General features: G+C 38.9%; 2 pseudogenes; both read right to left on the bottom strand.

The window, feature by feature from the left end:
• Nucleotides 1-2,131: 2,131 nt before the first annotated feature.
• LOC149186778 (calcium-dependent protein kinase 4 pseudogene) lies at nucleotides 2,132-2,707 on the bottom strand (annotated as a pseudogene).
• A 5,528-nt stretch (nucleotides 2,708-8,235) lies between these two features.
• Nucleotides 8,236-8,811, bottom strand: LOC149186777 (calcium-dependent protein kinase 4 pseudogene; annotated as a pseudogene).
• Between the last annotated feature and the right edge of the window lie 18,464 nt (nucleotides 8,812-27,275).

Here is a 27,275-nt window from a genome sequence, read left to right as displayed (position 1 = left end):
ATTGTTGTTTCAGCTATATATAGAATTCTTATTCTAGTTGATCGAGATTCCTCCTCCAGTATGAAGGGAATTCGATCACTACCTCTAATGACACCTATCAACATTTAACTAACTAATAAATGCAACAAAGTGCTGACTGTAGTTTTTAAGAGTTCTAAATCTATTATGATTCTAACTCTATATTATATTCATGATGGCTTCTCTTCGTTCTTTGACATCTGGAGTTTAGCTGAGATAGCTGAGATGGATGTTTAATGCCCCACATTTACCTTGGATGCTGAATCTTTTAACTGTTCAGAAGTATTAGGAGATGTCCCTAGTTTCTCGGCTTCAGTTTTCTCCAAAGTACTCGAATGCACAGAAACATGTCTTCAGCCTTTAATTACCCAAAATAGAGCAGACTGCCACGTCCTTGATGTGCTGGCCACCATTTTCATTTACCCGTGTGATGACAAAATCTTTCAAAAAGATTTGGCGCTTTGTCAATCATAATTGATCAACTCAATTATAACATGCAGCTACAGCAGTTTCGTAGCGCGCTATGAAACTGCTGTGTAATTTCGAAAACACAATCTTAGACTCTACTCTGTTTGTATACCTTATCTTCGATTTCATTGCCTGAAAAAAGGAGCACCAGATTGTCTTGTCTTTTAATATCTGAATCAAAAGTGACACGGCTACCATTTCAATTGATGCACTCTATATTTGCTTTCTGTATCAAATTGACCATTGTTCTTGACAGTACTGTTTAGTTCATGGCATTCTTCAGACATGCTAGAATGTTCTGCATCAAGTGAAAAAAGTTGATAATCCTTTATCCAATTAATAATACCCATGGAAAGACCGAGTTCATGCAGCATAACACGTTCATGATAGCCAGCACATTCCTGTAAAAGTACTTGGGATGCATCTGCTGCTAAAGTACTCAATCCTGACAAAAATATATTTGCAGCAAAGGTGCGGAATTCTTAAGGTATACAAACAAGGCAGTCCAATATAAATTTGGCAGCAACCCTGAGAGCCTGAGTGTCTTGATCAACCTTCTGAGATCTGTCATTATAATCATGTAGAATATGTGGTTTTCCCAAAACCGATGCATGCACAGAAACATCATGAACATTCATCTTCCTCTGCTGATATTTCTTACAGTTAATGCAATTTTTTTTCTTATCCAAAGGCATAAAAGTTCTATGATCAAAACAGTCTACACAATTCTTTACCAATATATCTATCGCTTGACAAGCATGTGATTTCATGAGTGCTACAGGAGCATGATGCGTGTCACCATAAAGAGACACAATAGAAATAAGTTGCGCTACCATTTTCTTTGCGGAGCCCTTCACTGCAACTGCCAAGAAGTCTTCCATCGTGGCTGAACTATCAATACGAACAAATTTTCCACTCCTTAACATAAGACAAAGCAAATCATTACTAGCACCTTCTTTGTCCAACCAGTTCAGAATTGGACCAAGCGTAGGAGAAAATACATGATCCCAGTGTGATCACTCCTCTAGATTTGATAGCATAGGTGCTTTTAGTAGGCACTTCAAAGCATCAGCACTGGTCATGGCACCAAACACTCCAGCCATCTGTACAGGCTCAGATGTCCATTTTTCAGAAACAGCAGCACTCACACTTGATTGATCAATTATGCTGCTCCTTGCCAAGTTTTTCACCTGCATAAAAGATTGCATCTACAGTTGCTGGAAGACTACACTTCTTAGTCACCTCATTTCTGATATTTTTTATCATCACTTAGTTATGAATCTTGTCAAGGACTGCAAATCGATTGCGAGCAACAAAAACAGCAGATCCTCCAAGTCCTCTCTTTGCTTCCTGTGTTGTATCACTTCTGCCAACACTATCCTTCGGAACAAGATAAAGTTCATATGATCCACCATCAACATCTGATCATACCAGGACAACATTCTCCAAGGGACTGTAAGACAATGATCTTGGTCCTTGATTCATTCCCGTGGATCCAGGCCTTCTTATTGGTATAAGTTGAGTGTCTTTTTTGAGTTGCAAATTCATAAGCCCGCAGAAAACGATCTTTGATGTAGTATAGGTTACCCTCCTAAACAAAAAAGGCAGGTCTTTCTCTTTGCACTGTTTCCTCTGTTCCACCACACTAACTCAACTCTGCTACATTTTGATATCTTTTTAAGCCAGCCGCCAACTCATCAAAAGTTATTGAACCACTATTATCAATGTCCATTGCCTTAAACATCTCTCTCAAACCTGCAATCTCTTCCTCTGACAATCTTTCGGCTATTACCATAAGTGTCATCTTCTTCAATTTATTCATTGCGGAAAATTGCTTTAATCGAGATAATACAGCTGGATCCAAAGCTTGATCTGGAGCGACACCATTTTTACATATCCACGGATGACATAGAACCCCATGAGCAGTCAGGCGCTCAGATGGTTTTGAAGTAAGCATCTTTCTGATAAGATCCTTGGCACTCTCAGAAATTGTGGGCCAGGGTTCTGAATCAAAATCAATATGACCTCGTAGAATAGCATCGAAAATTCCCTGTTGTGTTTCGGCCCAAAATGGTGGAACACCGCTGAGTAAGATGTATAGGATGACCCCGGCTATCCACACATCTGCCTCTGGACCATAGCGTTTGCATAACACTTCCGTGTCTTTTTGCAGTGAGGTTAAACTGGAAACCAACTGCAACAGCTGGACTGGTAGGCACATCCCAACTGAAATCCAACATCCTTAGCAGAAAGCCCTTTTTTTTTAGTTCTCTTTGTATTTACAGAGTTCAGTAACAGAATTCTTTCACTGAGTGAATGATAGTGGATGAGATGACCCTTTGCTGTGGAAGATTCCAATATTGTGTTCTCCGGATCTATGCCACCAATAGCCCGATCACATAGTCGAGCCAATAAAAGTCCAACCTCTACCATGCGAAATCCCAGTTTCCTGAAACTATTCCCAAGCTTTTCAAATTCACCACCGTGATGTCCTTGTGAAAAACTACCTCAGCATATTCTCGATCAATTACCTTGGCTTCTGAATTCCCTTCTAGTGGCGAGGCTGGCCTTTTCTTATGACCTATATCACCTTTCGGTGATTCATCTTTACGTTCCAATTTAGAACAAAGATTTCTTGCAAACTTATCTTTAACGACATCAGTCAATATAACTCCTGCCCTTGTGCCACTTGGTCTCTCCACTTGCTGATTGATAAAACTTGAATCTATCAAATCAATGTTTGCTTCAACCGATTTCAAAAGGAACCGGAAATAGTCCTTATCCAAAGAGATGCATCTCGTGTACAAATATCAAATTTTTCTTTTCACACACAAAGGTCAATTGATGGGGGCATCTCTATATAAGTATTCTTTTCTATTGATTCCACTTGCTGGATCTCTTTCATCAACGCGTCTCCATCTTCATCTTTTATGCAAGAATTAGCACTTGGTGCAAGGGAATCCAAAAAGACCTCAGATCTTGCTTGTTCATACAGAAGCATATATGCACTATTCGGCTTATCATATCTTTGAGGAGAATTTGTTTTGAGGAAGTTGTCATAAACATCAACAGCAAATTTTCCTCCAAAGCAACCCTTTTCTAAATTTTCGAGATTATATGCTTGAACTTGCTTATCATCACATGACATCCACCCTCCAGTTCCTGCTCTCCGACAATTTAGAAGACCATCTCCAGGGCGTTCCTTTATATATGAATAGTAATGCCCAGCAAATGCCGTTCCAGTGTGAACAACAACACCAACAAGATCATACTGATAAAATGAATCTGGTATGGAAACACCAGGGACAATTCGATTGCCTTCACTAACAGTTGTATGCTCACTGCTAGCTTCTTTTGTTTTCCATGCCAGGTGTACCTTGCTCCAAAAATATTTCCCTTTAGATTCAGAACTGATGACAAGCAGACACGCAGGAGCTTGAGAGCATGCCTCGTGTAAAATGCATCCACCCTAGAGCTATTTTGCATGACAGTTGCTATAGATTCGAACAAATCCCCAATTTTGTAGCGCAGCCTAAAACATGTTGCGCTGCGAAACTACAAAAAGGCTTTATGCGCATCAAACTAATGTGAGTGGTTTTGAAATTTTGGCATTAGAATTTTCAGTGATAACAGTGGTTCCACTTGGGATAGTGTGCCCTTGTGGTACACTAAGAACTCGCAGGTCCAGTGCCTTATCCATTTATGACAAACAGAAATTTGCTTGACAAGCATCCCTTTCCAGCTTCTTGGGCCTTCACCTCGGGCTTAAGCTTGATGACCAATGTAGGAGAAAGAAATCTACATCTATCTACTGAAAAAATGCTCAATCAACCTTGAGCTTATTTGCATTTTCCTACCTACCTACCCTATCAGCTTCCACTTGTAGGTCAAGCAACATGATATTTCCAATAAAGCCAATCAATTGTCTTCTCTGATATTGGAGGCTCTTGACTGCACTCAACCTCAAAATAACCATGGTAGTGAGATGACCAAATCAACCCATAATATACTTGAACTTCATAATGCAAATGAAAATGAAAGACCGGAGTGCAAAGCTTGTCCATATATTCACTTATAGGGTCATAGAATACATGGTTATGTTGATGATCATCATAACATTCTACATCTTTAGAAAACTGATTCTCAACCACACAAGATTCTTTTGATATGCTATCGAACAGCTTTTCTGAATGCTGCCTATAAACAATGTAATTTTCCTCTTTCTTATGATCAGTTATTGCTGTAAGCTGCTGAGAAGTTTGACATAAAAAAACCAACCTTTTCCTCTGCCTGAGGGTCGTAAAAGCTATCTTCCAGTACTTCTTCTTGCTGTTTGCAATCTATTTCATACTCATAATGATCTGAAGCCTGACAAATCTGCTGCATCTCTACATCAATATCAGAGGATTGAACATGGTTTTCACAAGTAAACCCCTGCTGATCTTCATGCTGCGTTTCATGAGATATTATACCTTCTTCTTGGTGCTGGAATGCATTGTTATGAAGAGCCTCTAAAATTTCTTCATTCGTAAATTCATCATCATCATAACAATCTTCCAAGTACTGAATAAGACTTAAAGAATGTCTACAACAATCTTTGAGCAGCAATAAGGAGGGATGACACTCTTTATACATGTCATAGAACACATCATGGAAATCAGCAAGAGAATATAACGAACCATTTTCCAAACTTTTATACCAAGACCATGCTTTTCCTACTAAAGTCCTCATAAACATCCTCATGAGACAATCTTCAGGGAAATGAACCTTAAGACTGCGTACATGCATATGAAACCTAACCAAATGAAGAGCAGCATTGTCTTTCTTTTCATCTTTGAATATCGGAAGATCCTCTAACCAATCAACCTCTGGCATAGGATTTGGAAAACCAGGGATATGAGACCGATTCATAGGAGCATACCTGGCATTCATTCTTGTAGTGGAATTCATCTTGAAACTTCATCAAGCTACTGATCTTCTAGCAGTGGAGTCACCTTCCAATTTCTTATTTGATGTGTGGAGTCGCCAAGGTAGTTTTGCAGCCTCAAAAACCTTTTCTGAGCTCCTGCTACCTTCAGAAGTTCAGCTTCATAATTTCGGGAATGAGTAATCTTCAGACTCCCGGCAGACGCACCAAAATGTTATCTCAAAATTAGGCCCTGGAAGGCTGCTGACCAGGAAGACTTCAAGTAACTGCTTCAAACCAATCTTTTGACTAAGGCTTAGCCTCCTTAGCCTGAGAGGGCTCTCTCAAAAAGGGTTATTGATTTTGACTATTAATAAGATGGCTAACTCTTGTGAAATGACATTGACAAATATGAAGGCTGGACAAACATTACATAAGTTTCCATTGGGCCTATGGAGTCAATCATACTTCAGTAAACAATGATACTGCCTTTACATAGAAGTCAGGGCATTTAGCATTTAGATGCTCAGAACACAACTCATATAAAACCAAAGTTTACAAATGCATACAGGAAATCAGAGCACAATCAGTGAATTCTGAGTGATTATGCATTTATACAACTGTAAAAGACATGAAGGAAAAAATAAAATCACCATTCTGAACATGGAAATCCTTTATGAATCCTGAGAAGAAAAACAGCCAACTTATATTACTGAACTCTGTCTTTTCATAAGCCAAAACAACACTCTGTTTTATAAAATATACAACCCTTGTTACATTGTTGTTTCAGCTATATATAGAATTCTTATTCTAGTTGATCGAGATTCCTCCTCCAGCATGAGGGGAATTCGATCACTACCTCTAATGACACCTATCAACATTTAACTAACTAATAAATGCAACAAAGTGCTGACTGTAGTTTTTAAGAGTTCTAAATCTACTATGATTCTAACTCTATATTATATTCATGATGGCTTCTCTTCGTTCTTTGACATCTGGAGTTTAGCTGAGATAGCTGAGATGGATGTTTAATGCCCCACATTTACCTTGGATGTTGAATTTTTTAACTGTTCAGAAGTATTAGGAGATGTCCCTGGTTTCTCGGCTTCAGTTTTCTCCAAAGTACTCGAATGCACAGAAACATGTCTTCAGCCTTTAATTACCCAAAATACAGCAGACTGCCACGTCCTTGATGTGCTGGCCACCGTTTTCATTTACCCGTGTGATGACAAAATCTTTCAAAAAGATTTGGCGCTTTGTCAATCATAATTGATCAACTCAATTATAACATGCAGCTACAGCAGTTTCGTAGCGCGCTACGAAACTGCTGTGTAATTTCGAAAAAACAATCTTAGACTCTACTCTGTTTGTATACCTTATCTTCGATTTCATTGCCTGAAAAAAGGAGCACCAGATTGTCTTGTCTTTTAATATCTGAATCAGAAGTGACACGGCTACCATTTCAATTGATGCGCTCTATATTTGCTTTCTGTATCAAATTGACCATTGTTCTTGACAGTACTGTTTAGTTCATGCCATTCTTCAGACATGCTAGAATGTTCTGCATCAAGTGAAAAAAGTTGATAATCCTTTATCCAATTAATAATACCCATGGAAAGACCGAGTTCATGCAGCATAACACGTTCATGATAGCTAGCACATTCCTGTAAAAGTACTTGGGATGCATCTGCTGCTAAAGTACTCAATCCTGACAAAAATATATTTGCAGCAAAGGTGTGGAATTCTTAAGGTATACAAACAAGGCAGTCCAATATAAATGTGGCAGCAACCTTTTCCCAAAACCGATGCATGCACAGAAACATCATGAACATTCATCTTCCTCTGCTGATATTTCTTACAGTTAATGCAATTTTCTGTCTTATCCAAAGGCATAAAAGTTCTATGATCAAAACAGTCTACACAATTCTTTACCAATATATCTATCGCTTGACAAGCATGTGATTTCATGAGTGCTACAGGAGCATGATGCGTGTCACCATAAAGAGACACAATAGAAATAAGCTGCGCTACCATTTTCTTGGCGGAGCCCTTCACTGCAACTGCCAAGAAGTCTTCCATCGTGGCTGAACTATCAATACGAACAACTTTTCCACTCCTTAACACAAGACAAAGAAAATCATTACTAGCACCTTCTTTGTCCAACCAGTTCAGAATTGTACCAAGCGTAGGAGAAAATACATGATCCCAGTGTGATCACTCCTCTAGATTTGATAGCATAGGTGCTTTTAGTAGGCACTTCAAAGCATCAGCACTGGTCATGGCACCAAACACTCCAGCCATCTGTACAGGCTCAGATGTCCATTTTTCAGAAACAGCAGCACTCAGACTTGATTGATCACTTATGCTGCTCCTTGCCAAGTTTTTCACCTGCATAAAAGATTGCATCTACAGTTGCTGGAAGACTACACTTCTTAGTCACCTCATTTCTGAGATTTTTTATCATCACTTAGTTATGAATCTTGTCAAGGACTGCAAATCGATTGCGAGCAACAAAAACAGCAGATCCTCCAAGTCCTCTCTTTGCTTCCTGTGTTGTATCACTTCTGCCAACACTATCCTTCGGAACAAGATAAAGTTCATATGATCCACCATCAACATCTGATCATACCAGGACAGCATTCTCCAAGGGACTGTAAGACAATGATCTTGGTCCTTGATTCATTCCCGTGGATCCAGGCCTTCTTATTGGTATAAGTTGAGTGTCTTTTTTGAGTTGCAAATTCATAAGCCCGCAGAAAACGATCTTTGATGTAGTATAGGTTACCCTCCTAAACAACAAAGGCAGGTCTTTCTCTTTGCACTGTTTCCTTTGTTCCACCACACTAACTCAACTCTGCTACATTTTGATATCTTTTTAAGCCAGTCGTCAACTCATCAAAAGTTATTGAACCACTATTATCAATGTCCATTGCCTTAAACATCTCTCTCAAACCTGCAATCTCTTCCTCTGACAAGCTTTCGGCTATTACCTTAAGTGCCATCTTCTTCAATTTATTCATTGCGGAAAATTGCTTTAATCGAGATAATACAGCTGGATCCAAAGCTTGATCTGGAGCGACACCATTTTTACATATCCACGGATGACATAGAACCCCATGAGCAGTCAGGTGCTCAGATGGTTTTGAAGTAAGCATCTTTCTGATAAGAGCCTTGGCACTCTCAGAAATTGTGGGCCAGGGTTCTGAATCAAAATCAATATGACCTCGTAGAACAGCATCGAAAATTCCCTGTTGTGTTTCGGCCCAAAATGGTGGAACACCGCTGAGTAAGATGTATAGGATGACCCCGGCTGTCCACACATCTTCCTCTGGAGCATAGCGTTTGCATAACACTTCCGGGTCTTTTTGCAGTGAGGTTAAACTGGAAACCAACTGCAGCAGCTGGACTGGTAGGCACATCCCAACTGAAATCCAACATCCTTAGCAGAAAGCCCTTTTTTTTTAGTTCTCTTTGTATTTACAGAGTTCAGTAACAGAATTCTTTCACTGAGTGAATGATAGTGGATGAGACAACCCTTTGCTGTGGAAGATTCCAATATTGTGTTCTCCGGATCTATGCCACCAATAGCCCGATCACATAGTCGAGCCAATAAAAGTCCAACCTCTACCATGCGAAATCCCAGTTTCCTGAAACTATTCCCAAGCTTTTCAAATTCACCACCGTGATGTCCTTGTGAAAAACTACCTCAGCATATTCTCGATCAATTACCTTGGGTTCTAAATTCCCTTCTGGTGGCGAGGCTGGCCTTTTCTTATGACCTATATCACCTTTCGGTGATTCATCTTTACGTTCCAATTTAGAACAAAGATTTCTTGCAAACTTATCTTTAACGACATCAGTCAATATAACTCCTTCCCTTGTGCCACTTGGTCTCTCCACTTGCTGATTGATAAAACTTGAATCTATCAAATCAATGTTTGCTTCAACCGATTTCAAAAGGAACCAGAAATAGTCCTTATCCAAAGAGATGCATCTCGTGTACAAATTTCAAATTTTCTTTTCACACACAAAGGTGAATTGATGGGGGCATCTCTATATAAGTATTCTTTTCTATTGATTCCACTTGTTGGATCTCTTTCATCAACGCGTCTCCATCTTCATCTTTTATGCAAGAATTAGCACTTGGTGCAGGGGAATCCAAAAAGACCTCAGATCTTGCTTGTTCATACAGAAGCATATATGCACTATTCGGCTTATCATATCTTTGAGGAGAATTTGTTTTGAGGAACTTGTCATAAACATCAACAGTAAATTTTCCTCCAAAGCAACCCTTTTCTAAATTTTCGAGATTATATGCTTGAACTTGCTTATCATCACATGACATCCACCCTCCAGTTCCTACTCTCCGACAATTTAGAAGACCATCTCCAGGGCGTTCCTTTATATATGAATAGTAATGCCCAGCAAATGCCGTTCCAGTGTGAACAACAACACCAACAAGATCATACTGATAAAATGAATCTGGTATGGAAACACCAGGGACAATTCGATTGCCTTCACTAATAGTTGTATGCTCACTGCTAGCTTCTTTTGTTTTCCATGCCAGGTGTACCTTGCTCCAAAAATATTTCCCTTTAGATTCAGAATTGATGACAAGCAGACACGCAGGAGCTTGAGAGCATGCCTCGTGTAAAATGCATCCACCCCAGAGCTATTTTGCATGACAGTTGCTATGGATTCGAACAAATCCCCAATTTTGTAGCGCAGCCTAAAACATGTTGCGCTGCGAAACTACAAAAAGGCTTTATGCGCATCAAACTAATGTGAGCGGTTTTGAAATTTTGGCATTAGAATTTTCAGTGATAACAGAACCAATGGATGCCATTGGTTGGTAATCTTGAAACCTACACTATATCCTCCTCTGTCACCGGAATTCTCACTCCCCGAATAGTAGAATAACCTTCCTTTAAATTACGTGTGAATTCCAGGACTTGCTGAGAATCAAATTCCTGGAGCCTCCAAAAGTAATCTACCCAGCCCGCTTGCAGAAAAATTTGATATGCTTCTGGGTGTAGTTCCAATAGAGCCATCGAACCAGGTTCATTTCGAACAGCGTTACCTCCCATAGTTACTGGTTCAGTAAAATTCACAATACAGAGCCGAGTTACCCTAGCCGAGATAGAGTAAGATATTGCAAATGGAGTTATGACATAATAAGACAGAGACAGGGTGACGAGACTCAGTCATGATAAAAATGACGGCGATTGGCATATTAGATAATGATTGCAAAACTTTGATATTCCCCCCAACTGCGGCTAAAATGATAAGTTTTGAATGTACGACGATTTCGAAAATCATATCAGAATCTTCTCATTAAATATAGTTTAATATTTACACATAAACACGCATACCTCACATTTTACATTCGATTGTTGTGCTGAAAGTATAATTTCATCATTTAGTAGATCACCAATGGTTATGGGAAAGGGTTGTGAGATATGAGGGTATTTATATAAAAGGCTTTCTCTATTCACAAGAGGTAATGGTGAAGGAACACAATTATCAAGATGAATGGCTAATTCTCTCAATGGAAAGTGATATATATTAGTCGTTTTTTAGAGAAGTTGATGCCTCAATTACGAAAAAATGGGAAAATTGATGCTTTTTCGGAAAGATGGAAAAAGTCAGTGTTTCGACAATGGGGAAATTGGTGTATCAGCAATGGAGAGAATGGGGAAAAGTTGGTGTTTCAGCAACGGGGAAAAATGGGCAAAGATTGGTGTTTCAGCAACGGTCGAAACTGGTGTTTCAGCAACGAGAAAAAGAGATGCTATTGTTAAAGAAGAATAGGAAAATGTTGCTGAAAGGTAGTATGAGGGGATGGATTGTGAATTGCAGTGGAATGGCAATGTTTCCCAAACTGAAACCTGATCCTGTTTGTAATGGAATTGTTCCTTCAGCTAGCCATCGCATCCAAGACCTGCAAAATAAATTTTAATATGGCAGCCCTTGACAGGGATTATTAGTTAAGTAATCTAATCTAATACTAATACAAGAATAATGCAGAGATTAAGTGCAATGAGGGGCAAGAGGCTCCCCCAAAAAGATATAATGTGAATCTGTCATGCAAGTGGCCGTAAAGTCCTCCTTAGAAATTGGTTGCTGGTACAGACGAAGCCGATACCCATTTACTAACAATGGAGTTCTAGAACCATCAATTGTTAGGAGCCTTACTGTTCCATTGGGAAAAACAATATCTATCTCGTAAGGTCCCAACCACCTTGTTCGTAGTTTTCCTTGAAAATTTTTAAACCTGGAACCATATAGTAAAGCCCAATTACCTTTTTGGAACTGCTTATGCTTAATAGCTTTGTCATTCCACCTGGTTCTTTGCTACTGAATCATAGTTGTTTGATGGATAGCATCCAACTTTCTTCATCCAATTCCTGTAGCTGCTTCAACCTAGCTGTCTGTGCATCAGTCAAATCAAGGTTAACAGCTAAAGCAGTTCTTAAAGTTTTAATTTCAAATTCCACAAGAAAAACAACACTTTTACCATAAACCAATTCATAGGGTGAAAAACCTGTAGTGTTCCTCCAAGTAGTTCTGTAAGCCCATAATGCCTCAGGCAGTCTTTGAGACCAATCTTTCCTATTCTCCTTCACAGTTTTTGTTAAAATAGCTTCTATGACTTTATTTGTACTTTCCACCTAACCATTGGCCTGGGGGTGGTAAGGTGTAGTTATTTTATGATTGATATGATATTTTTGAAGCGTATCTTTGAAACCATGTGAATTGAAAGGAGGTCCTCCATCTGTGACTAATTCTCTAGGCACCCCAAATCTAACGAAGATCTCTTCAAATAAAAAGTTTAAAACAGATTCTTCATTAGCTTTAATAAGTGCCTTAGCTTCCATCCATTTAGTCATATAATCTGTACAAACCAATATGTAAACTCTTTGGTTGGATGGAGGATTGATGGGCGCAACAAAATCTAGAGCCCATCTTTCAAAGGGTTCAAGTATTACCTGAGGGTTCAGTGGCATTTCATCGCTATGGTTGGGTTGGCCCATTCTCTGACAACTATCGCAGGCCCTGACATATTTCTTTGCATCTTTGAAAAGTGAGGGCCAATAATAACCCATCCTAAGAATTTTATGTGCTGTTCCCTTATCAGCAAAATTCCCACCACAAGGGCCATCATGACAAACCTTCAATATATCATAAACCTCATCTTCTCTAATGCATCTTCGGATCTCCTGATCAAGTCCTGTATGAAAAAGGCACCCACTTATCCAACTATACCTAGCACTTTGTTGAATGATCTTTCTTTTCTCCTGGTGTGCTAGGTGTGATGGTAGCTTCCCTGCAGCCAGATAATTGGCAATGTTTGCATACCATGGTGAGTGAGCAGATACTGCAAACAAATATTCATTAGGAAAGGAATCATCTACTGGAGTATTATCATCAGTTTTTATCCAAGAAAGGAAATCAGCAACTACATTTTCTTTACCTGGTCGATCCACAATTGTAATATCAAATTCTTGTAGTAACAATAACCACCTGGTAACTCGAGCATTTGTAACAGATTTATTCATTAAATATTTGATAGCTGAGTGGTCAGTATGAACAAAAGTAGGATAACCAGTAATGTAATGTCTAAATTTATTAATAGCATAAATAACTGCTAAAACTTCTTTCTTGGTAACTATGTAATTAAGCTCAGCAAGGGTCATATTCTTACTAATGAAGTAGATAGCATAAGGAAGATTGTTTCCTTCTTGACCCAAGACAACTCCAATTGCAATATCCGAAGCATCAAAGGATATATGAAAGGGAAGTGCCCAATTAGGTCCCCTTAGAATAGGAGTTGTAGACAACTGATGCTTAAGTTCATCAAATGCATTCTGACAGGCACCAGTCCACTTAAATTTAGCATCTTTCATAAGTAACACAAACAAAGGAGAAGCTATTTTAGAAATTTTTTTGATAAATCTTCTGTAATATCCAGCATGTCCTAAAAAAATTCTTACATCAGTTTGTGTTTTAGGAATAGGAAGGGTTTTAATTACCTGCACTTTGGATGGATCCACTTGAATCCCAAGGAATGAAATGAAGTGTCCTAGCACAATTCCTTCGTTCATCGTCATATGAAATTTTTCGGTACTCAAGGAAATATTAGCTTGTATGCATCGTTTAAGTGCTTTCTTGAGGTTCTGTAGCATAAATTCAAAAGTCACACCATAGGGAGTGAAATCATCCATAAATATCTCCAAAGAATCAGTAAGCATATCAGAAAAGATTCCTATTACTGCTCTTTGAAACGTTGTTGGAGCATTACATAATCCAAATGGGAGAACTCTATAAGCAAAAGTCCCCCAAGGACTAGTAAAAGTGGCCTTGTCTTGATCTTGAGGTGCAATTCTGATTTGGTTATATCCACTAAAACCATCTAAAAAGGAAAATAATTTCTTTCCTGACAAGCTGTCCAACACCTGATCAATAAATAGCAAGGGGAAATAATCTTTTTGGGTAGCTTTATTTAAGGCTTTATAATCTACACACACTCTCCATTCCCATTTTTCTTCGGTACTATTACCAACGGAGAAACCCATTCACTGTCAGATATGGGGTATATAAACCCTACATCAAGCAACTTTTGAAGTTCTTCCTTAACAATTTCCCTCAAATTGGGATTCATTCACCGCTGGGGTTGACAGACTGGTCGGGCCCCCTCCTTAATATAGATACGATGAGTACATAATTCAGGAGAGATCCCCTTCATGTCTATGTATTCCCATGTGAATGCTTCCTTGTTCTCACGAACCAACTTCATTAGCTGTTGTGTTTCAGCATCTAATAAATTGGGGTTTATGTTCAATGTTTTGCCAGGTTCAATTTCTACTGTTATGCTTTTAGAGGAGATAGCAGTTGATGTTTGAGGTAAATTTTCAGATTTAAGCTTTTGTTGTGTTTCAGGATCCAGAATTGCAGTTAACTGATTATGCGCTTTAGAAGTAACTGAGGAAGGTTCAGAAATAAAATTACTAATTACTTCATCTTCTGTGGTATTTTTAAGAGTTAAGGCTTGTCTAATGGTCAAAATGGGTTGAGTATCATTATCCTCATAGTCTAACCATACAGAATCATCATTGTTAATCATAGGTGTAGCATGAGGGTACAACGTAAGCTGCTTATTTTCACATCCATTATAAATTGTCATTGAACCTGATCTACAGCTGATAAAAGCATCTACTATAGCCAGCCAGGGTCTCCCCAAGATCAGGGGATGCCCCCCCCAACTTTGCTTTAGTCTGTAACACAACAAAGTCAGTTGGGTAATTCCAGGATTCAACTGAAATGATCCGGTCTTCAATAAACCCCTCTGGTTTGATTGTGGAACGATCAGCTAATTCCACGATATTTGGTGTCTCTCTAATTACATTTTTCAATTGTAATAGCTGTGCAGTTTCAAGGGTCATAATATCTATAGCAGCACCTAGGTCTACCAGAACTCACAAAACAATAGTTTTTCCAACTTGTATTGTGACCATGGGGTGACCAGGGTCACCATATTTTACAGGGGGAACTTTTCTTGACATTAAAGCGGCTAGATCTCCCATCACATGAACTGTAAGAGGATCTTTAGCCTTTCTACCAGGTTTCTTGATGCAAATGTCTCTAACGGTTCTGGCATAGATTGGCACATCTCTGAGTGCTTGTAAAAGTGGAATTTTAACATACAGATTCTGCAATTCCCCTAAAAGGTTAAAAGCAGGCAGCTCAGGCATCTTAGTGAGAGCCAAACGCTCAGGGAATGGTGGTTCTGCTGTTTCAGCAGTTCCATTAGAGGATGGCTTGACTGTTTCAGCAGTTTTATTAGAGGATGGCTTGACTATTTCAGCATCTCTATTAGATGATTTACTCTTTTCTGTCTCTTCTTTATCAGAGTCAGAAGAGGTAATATCATCTATGATTGGCTCGACTACTCTCCCAGATCGTAAATGAATATCGTTACATTGCACAGGAGATGTAGTTAGGTTTTGAATGTCGATGACTTCCACAACTTTATTATTATTAGGGTTAGGGTTCGGTTGTACAGGCAGCTGAGGCTTCATGGTCTGATTATTCGGTGGGGTACCTGACGGGAGAGAAATTTTTTGTCGGAACTGAGGAAATTGGTTTGTGAATGGAGCTTGTTGAGCTCTCTAGTTTGGGTTCCATTGGTTAAAATAGGATTGTTGTAGCAGCCAGGGAGTCCACATTGCAGGGTCCATAAAGGGAGGGTTTGTTTGTTGCATGGGTGGGAAATTCATTTGATTAAAGGGTGGGTATTGCATTTGGTTAAAGGGCGGGTAATTTTCTTGATTAAAAGAAGGATAATTATTCCAACGATTAAATGGCATACTAGAGTTCGTACCTTGTCCTCGTGGTTGCCATTGCCTCCTTTGTGTCAGCAGATAGACTGCTTCAGCTTCCTCCTCAGTTGGTTGTAACGCTGCCTTTATCCCTCGTAAAGAGGGGCATTATTGAGTTTCTTGGTCCTTTTCACAAATGGTACAGATTGGTACCTTGTCCAGTGGGCATTTTGTCAATGGGTGTTTTTCTCTGCATTTAGGGAAGAAAATGGCCAAAGTAGCTTCTATCTTTGCCTGCTTCTTTTTAACCTGCAAGGTATCAATATGTGAAGAAAAAGAACTTAACATTTCAGTCTTGAATTCCTCAAGTAGATTACCTATTTCGGCTCTTGTTGCTCATCCACTGGCTGATTTCTGGACCCTTGAATAAGTACTATCCCTGCTCTTTGATTTATTTGCAGCTCCTCTTGAACACCTCTTACAGAGGTTAACAATTTCATCATATGATTCTTTAGATATATCCCCTTTACCAAGCATATTTAACATATCTAAACAATCATCCCTTACCCCTTTCAATAATATTGTTTTAAGAATATCTTTACTTACATCAGGGTGCTCAGATCTCTGCAGATTATACTGGAGTCTTTCCACAAATTCCTCCATATTTTCATCCTCCTTCTAAACCATCTTGAATAATTCCTCCCTTTTTTTCTCTCGTCCGGCTATAGTCTTAGTATTTAGCCAGAAATTTCTCCTTCATCTGATCCCATGTTGTGATCACATGACCTCCCAAGCTCATAAACCATCTTAGTGCATTTCATTTTAGTGTTGCTGGAAACAACTTTAACTTTTGAGCATTACTAACATAATCATAACTTCTGCACAATATATCAAACTCAAAAAGAAACTCATCAGGGTCTTCAAAGGATAAACCATGGAAGTTAGGTAGGCCTGAGAGTGGAATATTCTTCATAGGAGTTGTACCTCTGGGAACGTTATAGACATTTTTGGGCCCTACAACCCCAAGCATGAAATGTCCATAAACCAAGGGCTCCTAAGTCCCTAAAAGTGTTGTTCTAACCCCTAAAGGAACAAGGTCAATAGATTACAACTTCTCCCAGAAGTTCTCCATGAGAAACTGCTCAGAATTGGTCAAAACAGGATCATTGCAGCTGCTCCACTGGCTAAGTGCGTTGCATCTCACCCAAATACACTGTGAGGGTGCGTTGCATTTCAAAAGTCCCTTCTGTGGGGTGTGATGGGTGAGAAATGACAAATGGCAGTGTCATTCCGTGAGGTGGAGAGGCAATGGAAGCTTCCAGAATCTTCTCCTGTGACACTTTCCTCACTGAATTCGACCAAGGATGAGTAAGAGGCCATCAGTCTCCAAGTGGAAGCAAGAACTATCAGAGAGAAGACAATAATCAAATCACAAGCTGACTCATCCCCCTTACAGATATCTATATATGGATCCCTCATCCCAGAGATCCGGAGGCTGGAATTTTGCATATGGTAAGGAATTGTTGTTGGTTTCTTGAGACAAACATCAGATTGTTGGGTGATCTAAGCTTTGTTTAAGGTGAAGAGGGGCTTCTTTGCTGGGAGGTTGATGTTGGGTCAGAACAACTGGTTGTAACTCCTCTTAGCTCTTTTCTTATTTATCAATAAAAGCTATTTGAGCTTTCCTCCATGCTTTTGTGTCATTGATTCTTGTTACATTTGTATGGTCAATTTACATCTGATCCTAGATTGTTTATGATTATAGATCCATGTCTTTGTATAGTGCTATGCTTCTGTGATCTTACAGGCACTTTGTGAAGCTGGGCGTGCAAGGGAGCAGGTAGCTGAGGACTATCAAAGAAGAGAGGGATCAAATCAGGAGATTAGCGAAAGACAGAGGTTGGTCTTTCTGTTCCTCTCTATCTATAATTCATAAAGGAAAAATGAAAGTAGCTTTTCTCTGTTTGTTTCTAAGGCAGCTATCACACCTTAGTGGGATAGAGCAGCTCTATATAGACACTTTTCCCTGTAACAAAATTCTGCATACGTGGTTCAGTAGGTGAAGGTAAATCGAGTGCAATATACTGCGGATGCATCAGTGGTATCTTCTCCAAGGCAAAGGCGGTCAAAATAGAGCCATATCCAAAGTTCTTCAACCTCCCGCTCTTTATCTTGGTCAACTGTTCTTTCATCACAAGAAGTACTGCGTCACACCAGTTGAACACCTTCGGTTGGAGGCATTCCAAGGCATACTGCATATAAGATCGGTTGGCTACATGAAGAGCCGCACCACCGGCCATCCTACCAAAAGTAAACAGAATAGTCCTGAGGGACCTGTCAGTGACATCACGGATGATGATCTTGCCATCTTTACTCGGCTGAGATCCCTCTCTGCAGTACCGGCGAACATAATCTCTCACAGAGTCACCTCCTCGGGACGAACCTGATAAAGAGATGGGGGCACCTCGCCTCGATAAGCTAGTCAAGAAATAGATGTCTACTACAGTCAAGGGGATAGATTTGCCCCTGATCTGGAAAACCTGGTTGGTAGGATCCCAAGCATCGAGCAAATACTGCAGTAAGTTGATCTGTTGTCTCATGCTAGAAATGCGGAAGAACTTCAACAAGCCACAGTTCCGCAGTGTGTTTACTGTAACCGGATCATGTAGGGAAAGCATGTCCTCTTCTTCATGCTCACGTTCTCGCCATGTAATGGTCATCTTACTCCAAAGATCTCTGAAAAACAAACAAGAGAAGAGTTAGATCCTGATTTTGGTAAGAAACAGGCAAAATTTCCATCAAAAATTGTGCATAGAATTCCTTTTCTGCGCCCAACGCACCTACAGTAGTGTTCTGGGTGTGTTGCATGTCAGATAGCCTTTAGACAGGCCAACATTCAATGCACCTTTCGATACACAGAGGGTGCGCTGAAGGCAGAACGAGTTTTTCAAACCCCAGGGGCTCAGAAAAACTAGGAATCAAGCTCAAAATGAAAAATGGAAACCATGAAATGAAAGAGCTCAGGTTTATCTCCTACCAGGTCCAGACGGCACCGAGAATCGTCCACAGAATCTCCCGAAATCAGCTGATGAAAATCAAAGGGGGAAAGCACCTCCAAAGCTCCAACAAACCAAAGTTCAAAGGAAATGGTAAAATGAGAGGTAAAAACAATTTTTCATTACTTTTTATGTAGTTCAAAGTAAAATATTAGTGTTCTAACTCGTTTTCAAACATATATTGTTCATTTTTGACTAATTTGATGAAGCATTTGAAAATACAGTACAATATTTGAAAGAACAAACCTATTTATGGTAAAATCAAAATGGGACCATTCAATTGAGCAGTTTTAGCACATAGTTCAAGCTCGTTAAAAAATAAACATAAGCCATGAGCAAATGTTTGCCCCCGCGTTTAAGCTCATTAAAAAGTGAACTATTCCCCGGTAAATAACCATCGTGAATGTAGTACTTCAGCCATTAAAGCCTTGGTCGTGTTTGCACCGTCACCTCCACTTTTGCATTGGCCAATCATTCACCCCCATTTGATTGTTTACCCATTTTGAGGAACAGCTGCGAAGAGTGATTTCACTAGCCATCCTTGTAACACTGCCGTGATTGCAAAATTCCAAACCTTACCTGGAATCAACTGCTACCCATTTTATCACTCGTTCCTCAAAAGACGAGTCTCCTTTAAGCTCTTTTCAACTGACTCGTAAAATATGAAAAGATTGTCGAGCCATTGGCCTCTCCAGCTCGTTAAAGGGACAGGAAGTGCTATCCCTCTAAATTTTAATCTTTTTGGACCTGAGGGATTATTACACAAAAAGATCGAGCGCTTGTTTTGTTCGGCTCGTTAAAAGTATCGAAAATTCATCCCTTCTGTATTGTTTTATACTTTTTCGAACTTAAGGGATTAGATGACGAAAAAGGAATTTTGGGGTTACCTTTACGTTCCTTTTCAGACTCTCTAAAATTGAAAAGGACCGAGTTATCTTTGTCGTTAAACTCGTTAAAAAGATTAATAGCGACAAACTTGTCTATAGACGAGAACGAGTTTCACTATCGCTAGGCTCGTTAAAACATAGCGATGGGTTTGCCCGAAGGGAAAATTATAGAACAAGCATATGTTATCCTCCTCAAGCTTGACAAAAATAAAGAGGTACTGGTCAGCAATGACTGGGAAAAATTGGGAAGAAAACTTGAAGAAACTTTGTTGGTAGCAAGTCGCTCTTGAACATGACACTTCCACTCCGTGTCCGAGTCGGGTTGGGTTGTTTCATTCACCGGTCACATCACCATGGTCACGCCATACCATCCACATTTTGGGTTAATGCTACCAATCCATCACATCAGTGTCGCCGATATGTTCAAGAGAAGTCATTCAGTGAATTCACCTGTGTCTCACCCACTACCATACATTATACTCCATTCTTTCATGACCGCCACCCTGAACCTTATATCACCAGATCGTTTTCACCTCCATTAAAATCATTTGCTCCGTTCCGTGTCATTGATGTGGGATTCATTAAGGCCCTCCTGTGACAGATCACTTCTTGTTGACATCAGCTCATTATCCGAGAAGTTGATCTAGGAACACCCCATTCAGTACTTTGAAACTTGCATGCCTCAATGGCAAGTTTCTCACTTCCGGCGATAGGTTTACATCAATGGCCTTCGACCGAAAGATTTTGCATGGTGTTTGACGCCAAGTCCTTTATTCACACCATGTGAATTGTACTGCAGTACCTTGAGGGTCATTATCATTATTGGTGATTCCTCTCGCGCTTGTTAACAGTTTACATCATTGACTGGTAATCAAGCGATGTCTTTCCATGTTCGACTTTAGAGCATTTCTCACATGGATCGACTTGTACTTCGAGTGAATATCGGACGAGATTGAAGGCCCCGGATCTAGTTTCATCCATCCGGGCTGCGATATATATTCAGGGAAATAAAGACATTAAATGTACATCATTGCTGCACAGATAATCATCCACTCAAAAGGATGATGGCTCTATCAGAATCATCAGTATTGTCTGTCCTATGTACATGAAAATGAATTTATAAAGCTGAGCATGGGAATGCCCGCCTCAGCCAGATCATGAAAATATTATGAAGATAATATATTGTATTGTATCATATTATAGGTCTCCTCCTAGCATTGAAAGAACTTCGGATCCTCACAATAAAGCATTCACCTGACATCAAAAGATTAACGGCCTCATGCTTTAGGGGGCAACTGTTATAGACATTTTTGGGCCCTACAACCCCAAGCATGAAATGTCCATAAACCAAGGGCTGCTAAGTCCCTAAAAGTGTTGTTCTAACCCCTAAAGGAACAAGGTCAACAGATTACAGCTTCTCCCAGAAGTTCTCCATGAGAAACTGCTCAGAATTGGTCAAAACAAGATCATTGCAGCTGCTCCACTGGCTAAGTGCTTTACATCTCACCCAAATACACTGTGAGGGTGCGTTGCATTTCAAAAGTCCCTTCTGTGGGGTGCGATGGGCAAGAAATGACAAATGGCAGTGTCATTCGGCGAGGTGGAGAGGCAATGGAAGCTTCCAGAATCTTCTCTTGTGACACTTGCCTCACTGAATTCGACCAAGGATGAGTAAGAGGCCATCAGTCTCTAAGTGGAAGCAAGAACTATCAGAGAGAAGACACTAATCAAATCACAAGCTGACTCATCTCCCTTACAGATATCTATATATGGATCCCTCATCCCAGAGATCCGGAGGCTGGAATTTTGCATATGGTAAGGAATTGCTATTGGTTTCTTGAGACAAACATCAGATTGTTGGGTGATCTAAGCTTTGTTTGAGGTGAAGAGGGGCTTCTTTGCTGGGAGGTTGATGTTGGGTTAGAACAACTGGTTGTAACTCCTCTTGGCTCTTTTCTTGTTTATCAATAAAAGCTATTTGATTTTTCCTCCATGCTTTTGTGTCATTGATGCTTGTTACATTTGTATGGTCAATTTACATCTGATCATAGATTGTTTATGATTATAGATCCATGTCTTTGTATAGTTCTATGCTTCTGTGATTTTACAGGGACTTTGTGAAGCTGGGCGTGCAAGGGAGCAGGTAGCTGAGGACTATCAAAGAAGAGAGGGATCAAATCAGGAGATTAGCGAAAGAAAGAGGTTGGTCTTTCTGTTCCTCTCTATCTATAATTCATAAAGGAAAAATGAAAGTAGCTTTTCTCTGTTTGTTTCTAAGGCAACTATCACACCTTAGTGGGATAGAGCAGTTCTATATAGACACTTTTCCCTGTAATAGGGAAGTTCCTCAATAGGGAATTCCAAGGTGGAAAGGGAATTCTCACCTCTTCCTTCACCTCTATGTCCTCCACCAAATATTCCTTCATTGTTTCCATCCATTGGTTGCTTTCCTGATGCACTTGCCTAGTCTTCAGTGTTTTCCGTTGGACGCTCAATGTCCTGAACTGGTTCCTCAACTTCAATATCTTCTATTGGCTCTTCAATTTCAATATCTTCTATTGGTCCTTCAACTTCCTCCACTGGTTACTCGGTATGTTCTGTTGTTTCTATAATCCTTTCAGGTCCCACTACTTCCTCCGTTTGATGGTCAGTTTGGAGAGAGTGCTAAGTCTGTGGCCTCCGAGAGCTTAACCTCTGGGATGTCTCAGCTTTTGAAATAATATCATCGATGAAAGTCTTTCTTCCTCCTCTTCCTTTGCGCTTGCCACCTGTAGGATTAGTTTTCTTGCGTTCTCTCATGCATCTTGCATATCTACAAGAAAATCATCAGCACTTTTAAAATCTATAATTGCCTTCCCCAGAAACAGCGCCAAAATGTTGATCACTTTAATTTCTTATTGAATTAAACAACAAAGTGCGACATTAATTGTCAACCCATGGAAGTCTTGTTATTTCAAAGGCAACTGCGTACTATATGTACTCAATTTTAAAAGATACAAAAGTTGTAGTACAAACAAATCATGCCTTAAATTAACTACCTCTGATTAACTAGCTTGCTGATTCACTCTTGTAACTTAATCACCAGTGAAGCACTCATGAATTAACTTTGAATAACACAACAATAAATTGAAAAAGAAATAGTGTTTCAGCAAAAGGTATTATAAACTATATTCAGGAAACAGTACTTGTTAACAAGGCATGAATAAAAGACACACTTGACACACTGCAGAAACATAATGGGTGAATCTTGTGATGAAGGTGGGCCTTGTCCTTCTCACAAGATTCCCCAGGAAACAAGAACTAGAAAAAGATGTTTAGAACAAAATTTTATTCATCCATCAATATGTCGTATTACAAAAAGAATTCCAGTCCTGTTCCTTCAGCCAAGCCTTTTTCCACAGTCCGTTCCCCGCTTCTAATGTAGATGTCTCATCTTTATAAAGAGGAGACATCTATTACAAAATATTTACATTGTTTTAACCCATTATACAAAAATAGGGAAATCAGTTTCCCGTCACCAAAATGTTGTTACAGTAATGCTGTCTTTAGATTATGAGCATTACATTCAGTGTAACAGCTTCCTCGGTGATCAGTTCTGGTTCCTTTGCTGCTGTCAACTTTAGAACACAAATATCAATTGTTTCAACATCAAGATTCGCATGCTATTTTTACTGTTTCAACAACTACAAAAATAGTCCTGCAAACTCCAGGCTGTTTCAACAACGCAGACTGCACATCATTCTTTAACTATTTAGCACTTAATAATTCAAAGATTAACTATGAAGATGTTGTGATTATATGCTAAATAATTAAACGTGTAGTGATGAGAAGAACCATTACATACCTTTGAGATAATTCGGTTAAAACACTAACAAAGACTTTTAAATGTAAGTTGAAAAGGATGATATCATGGCAAAATGTATGGTCAAAAATGGACAATATGAGGTCCTAACACTATTTGTTATAAGTCACCTGTGGCTCTGGTAGATGATACATAAGCCTCAAACCTTGTGGAGTGAATGAGCCAATGAGTCCTTGACCTTGAGCCTTAAATTTTCTGTTTGTGATATCAGCGCTATCCAATGCCCATTTGACCATGTCCGTGTATGGAAGAATTTTGGGCCTCGCTGCTATCCGGTGCAAGAACGAACATGATAGTTTTGTAATTGACGCCTTAGAAGACTCGTGTGAGCCTGCACTGGCTGTAACCTCCATTATCCTCGGATTTTATTCCTCAAGTATACAGTACATGCCTTCCCAAGTAGTAATACCGGCATCTTTGTTACAAGTGGTGTCTGTGTATAAAGGTGTCATTTCTTTATCTTCAGAACTCGAGGCTTTACCTTTCTTTCCCATAAGATCCTGAACACTGCTATTTATACTTCTCTGCTCTTCGCTCCTACGATTTACAAATGAGGTAAGAGTAATGATAAGGAAAAGGTGATGGGAAAGCTTTAACTGCCGAAAACATATAAAATATATCACTCTATGTGAAATGGCTCTTCGATCAGATCAAAACCATACTTCATTAATGGTTTCCAACTAACTCATTAATTAACATTAACGCACATAACTGGGCATCGGTTTATGGAAAAATATTTTTCGAACAATGAGCTTTGTAGATCAGTGATAAGGTGATTTTGTGATTTTCTTCGCAATATTGCAGATTGCAATATCGCTACTTCATTGCGTGTGGCAATCATCCATTAACGTGTTTTCTGCAAAATGCGATTTGCGAGACTCGCTATCGCATATCAGTGGTTTGAGGCATTTCACCTTAAGTGATATTTGAGGCATGCGATGCGATGAGTATCTTTTAGTGCATGATTTTGTATCGCGATTTCGCAATCTTAGAATTCCACTTGTAGGAAAGCATCCGTTACCTTTTTGCGATGCGATGTTCTTTATTGAGAAAGTGGATTTATTCGAACTTATCATAAAAATTAACTATTTTTAGATTCGTCGGGTATTCTCCTAAGTTTATGATAGTAAGTTTTATTCAAAAAGGGAATATAAGCGCTAATTTTTTTTGAATAAGGGTCCCCACTTATTTAGTATTAGTAATAAAACTAAATAAGAAGGGGGGTTGTTGCTGGCAACAACACTTGGCGATTCACTTGGAAGAACCAGTTATCTCTGCTTTTCTTTTGAATTTTCTAAACTTCCAAAACAGAAAACTTTTCCAGAAAATTAAACTTTATTATAAAAAGATAAAGTACATCATGCTTGCGGCTGTCAATGATAGTTTGTTTCTTCTATGTTAACTTTGGTTATTTACTTCCTAAAGCTAGTCATTGTATCTACATCAGTCACTACTTGGTTTATAAAGATAAAAACAAAGACTTCTATGTAAATCAGTTTTAAATATGCCCATTTGTTATAGGTAGATCCTCTGCTATCAGCAGACATTTATAGCCTCGACAGGGTTACCTGTTACCCAGCAATAATCTTGTATCCTACTTGGAGAAATATATGATTTTCAAAGAGAAATCCATATCCACACTTATTGCTTTCATTTTCTTTTAATCCTTAAAGAACAATGCCTTGGTTTGGTAGCCAAATTATGACAGTCCCACTCACTTGATTTATAACTTTGTTGAACAAGCTAGCTCGTGATGAGACCCCTTGTCTTTTGATTGTTACAATCTCGAGTCATTTACCTGTTGTGGTATGCAGTTTTGGCAAAGTCAGCAAGCTATAATATCTATGATCATGATAAGTCGGCTCGTGAGGAGACCTCTTATTCTTTAAGTTTAAAGTGTATTGCTGGATTATTCCTTGAAGCTCGTAATTTCCTAAGTGGGGAGGAAGTCATTGTTTCTTTAAGAATAGCTCTGGACGACAATGGTAGAGTTTTTGGAAAGAGCTTTTCTACAGAGAATCTTTGTTTTGTTATTGATACTTTTCATTTGACTGATGTAAAACAAATTCCCACTAAAAGTCGCTTTTTATCAAAATTTACAAGGTTGAAACTAGTATCATTTTTAGGCTTATAGCCTTTGACTGTATCTTTCAATAATAATGACCAATTTTCTAAAACGATTCTATTTATACAAGCGAAAAAACAAAATCTAAAAGAAATACTTGTCTTTTTCTTGAATTTCAAATGTAACCATTTACAATTGGTTTTATTGTGAAAATAAGAAAAAACTAATCTATAAAAATAGAAGAATGATCTCCTATGGAAAGTATTTTTTGAGGGTCTGCCCGTTAACAGGTAAAGATTCTCTTTTTCCTGTTAAATATTGTAACATAAAAGTAGATGGACCTATTTTTTTTGCAATTTGGAAAGGGCCAAGCCACATTCGTTGAAATTTCGTATGTTTACCCTTTTCCTCATGAACCTTGTCCCATTTTAAAACTAGATCTCCAATCTGAAAGTCCTTTCTGGATATCATGTTTGAATCGAAAGAAGCTTTTACTAATGCTTGGTGATGAGCATGAGTTATTTTGGCCTGTTCTCGTTGTTCTTCCAGCTTAAGAATTTGCAACTTCCTTAGTTGTAAGGAAGAAGTTGGTGTTTCATCAATATATTGAACTAAAGCCAAAGAGGGAATTGCTAGATGAGTTGGAAGGACCACTTCTTTCCCATAAACTAAATTAAAGGGTGAAGTGCCAATAGAGGCTTTCTGCGTTATTCGTCCTACCCATAGAGCAAATATTAGAGATTTGTGCCAATTCTTATGAGTTTGATCAATGGTTCGCTTAATGATTCTGATTAAGTTTTTATTCGTTGATTCAGCTAACCCATTCCCTTGTGGGTAATAAATGGAATAGTATTTAAGTTTAAAACCTCTTTTGAGTGCAAATTCAGTCATAGCATTGCCAGAGAAATACAATGCATTATCAAACATTAAAGCAGAGGGTAAACCAAACCTGGTGATTATGAACTGATCTATGAAATCAATGATGTGTTCGGCATTAGCTGTCTTGAGAGGAACTACTTCTACCCATTTAGTAAAATAATCTGTAGTCATAAGGATATGCCTATGCTATTTAGAAGAGTGAGGAACGATCTCACCTAATATATCCAGTCCCCATTGATCAAAAGGTTGCTAATTATTAGCTGGTTGCAAAGGCAATGATGGTTTGTTTTGTCTCCCAACAACAATTTGACAAACTTGACATTTCCTTACGTAGCTATGTGCGTCTTTGAATAGTGTAGGCCAATAATAGCCTGCGCGCAAGATTTTATGCGCAGTAGCATCTCTAGCATAATGTCCACCCGCTGGTCCATTGTGAAGTCTCTGCAATACCTTTTCAACTTCAAATTTCTCTAGACATATAAGGAGAACAGAATCATAATTCATCCTAAAAAGTACATCGTTTATGAGCTGATATTATTTAGACTTCAACCTTAGGGCTCTTTTCTTTGTATAATTGAGGTTTGAAGGAGCATATCCATTCTTTAGATAAAATATGATATCACCGTATAATGATTCAACATCGTTTAGGCTTACCTCATACGTTTGTATTTCTGCAAATGGAATTTTGGAAATAAGCGATGCTCCAGCTAGCATTTTTCAAAAGCCTTGACCTTTTACAATATTTGCTGGTTTAATTTCAGCGTCATATTGTTGTAAGGCAGTAACCCAATTGGCTCTTCTCTCACCCACGTCTT

The sequence above is a fragment of the Pinus tabuliformis genome, chromosome 3_1, assembly GCF_031772625.1.
Source record: "Pinus tabuliformis cultivar Carrire ecotype Pingquan chromosome 3_1, CPIR1, whole genome shotgun sequence".
In the NCBI taxonomy this organism is placed as follows: Eukaryota; Viridiplantae; Streptophyta; class Pinopsida; order Pinales; family Pinaceae; genus Pinus; species Pinus tabuliformis.
The sequence above is the reverse complement of the archived record's forward strand: the minus strand, read 5'-3'. Positions and strand labels throughout refer to the sequence as shown.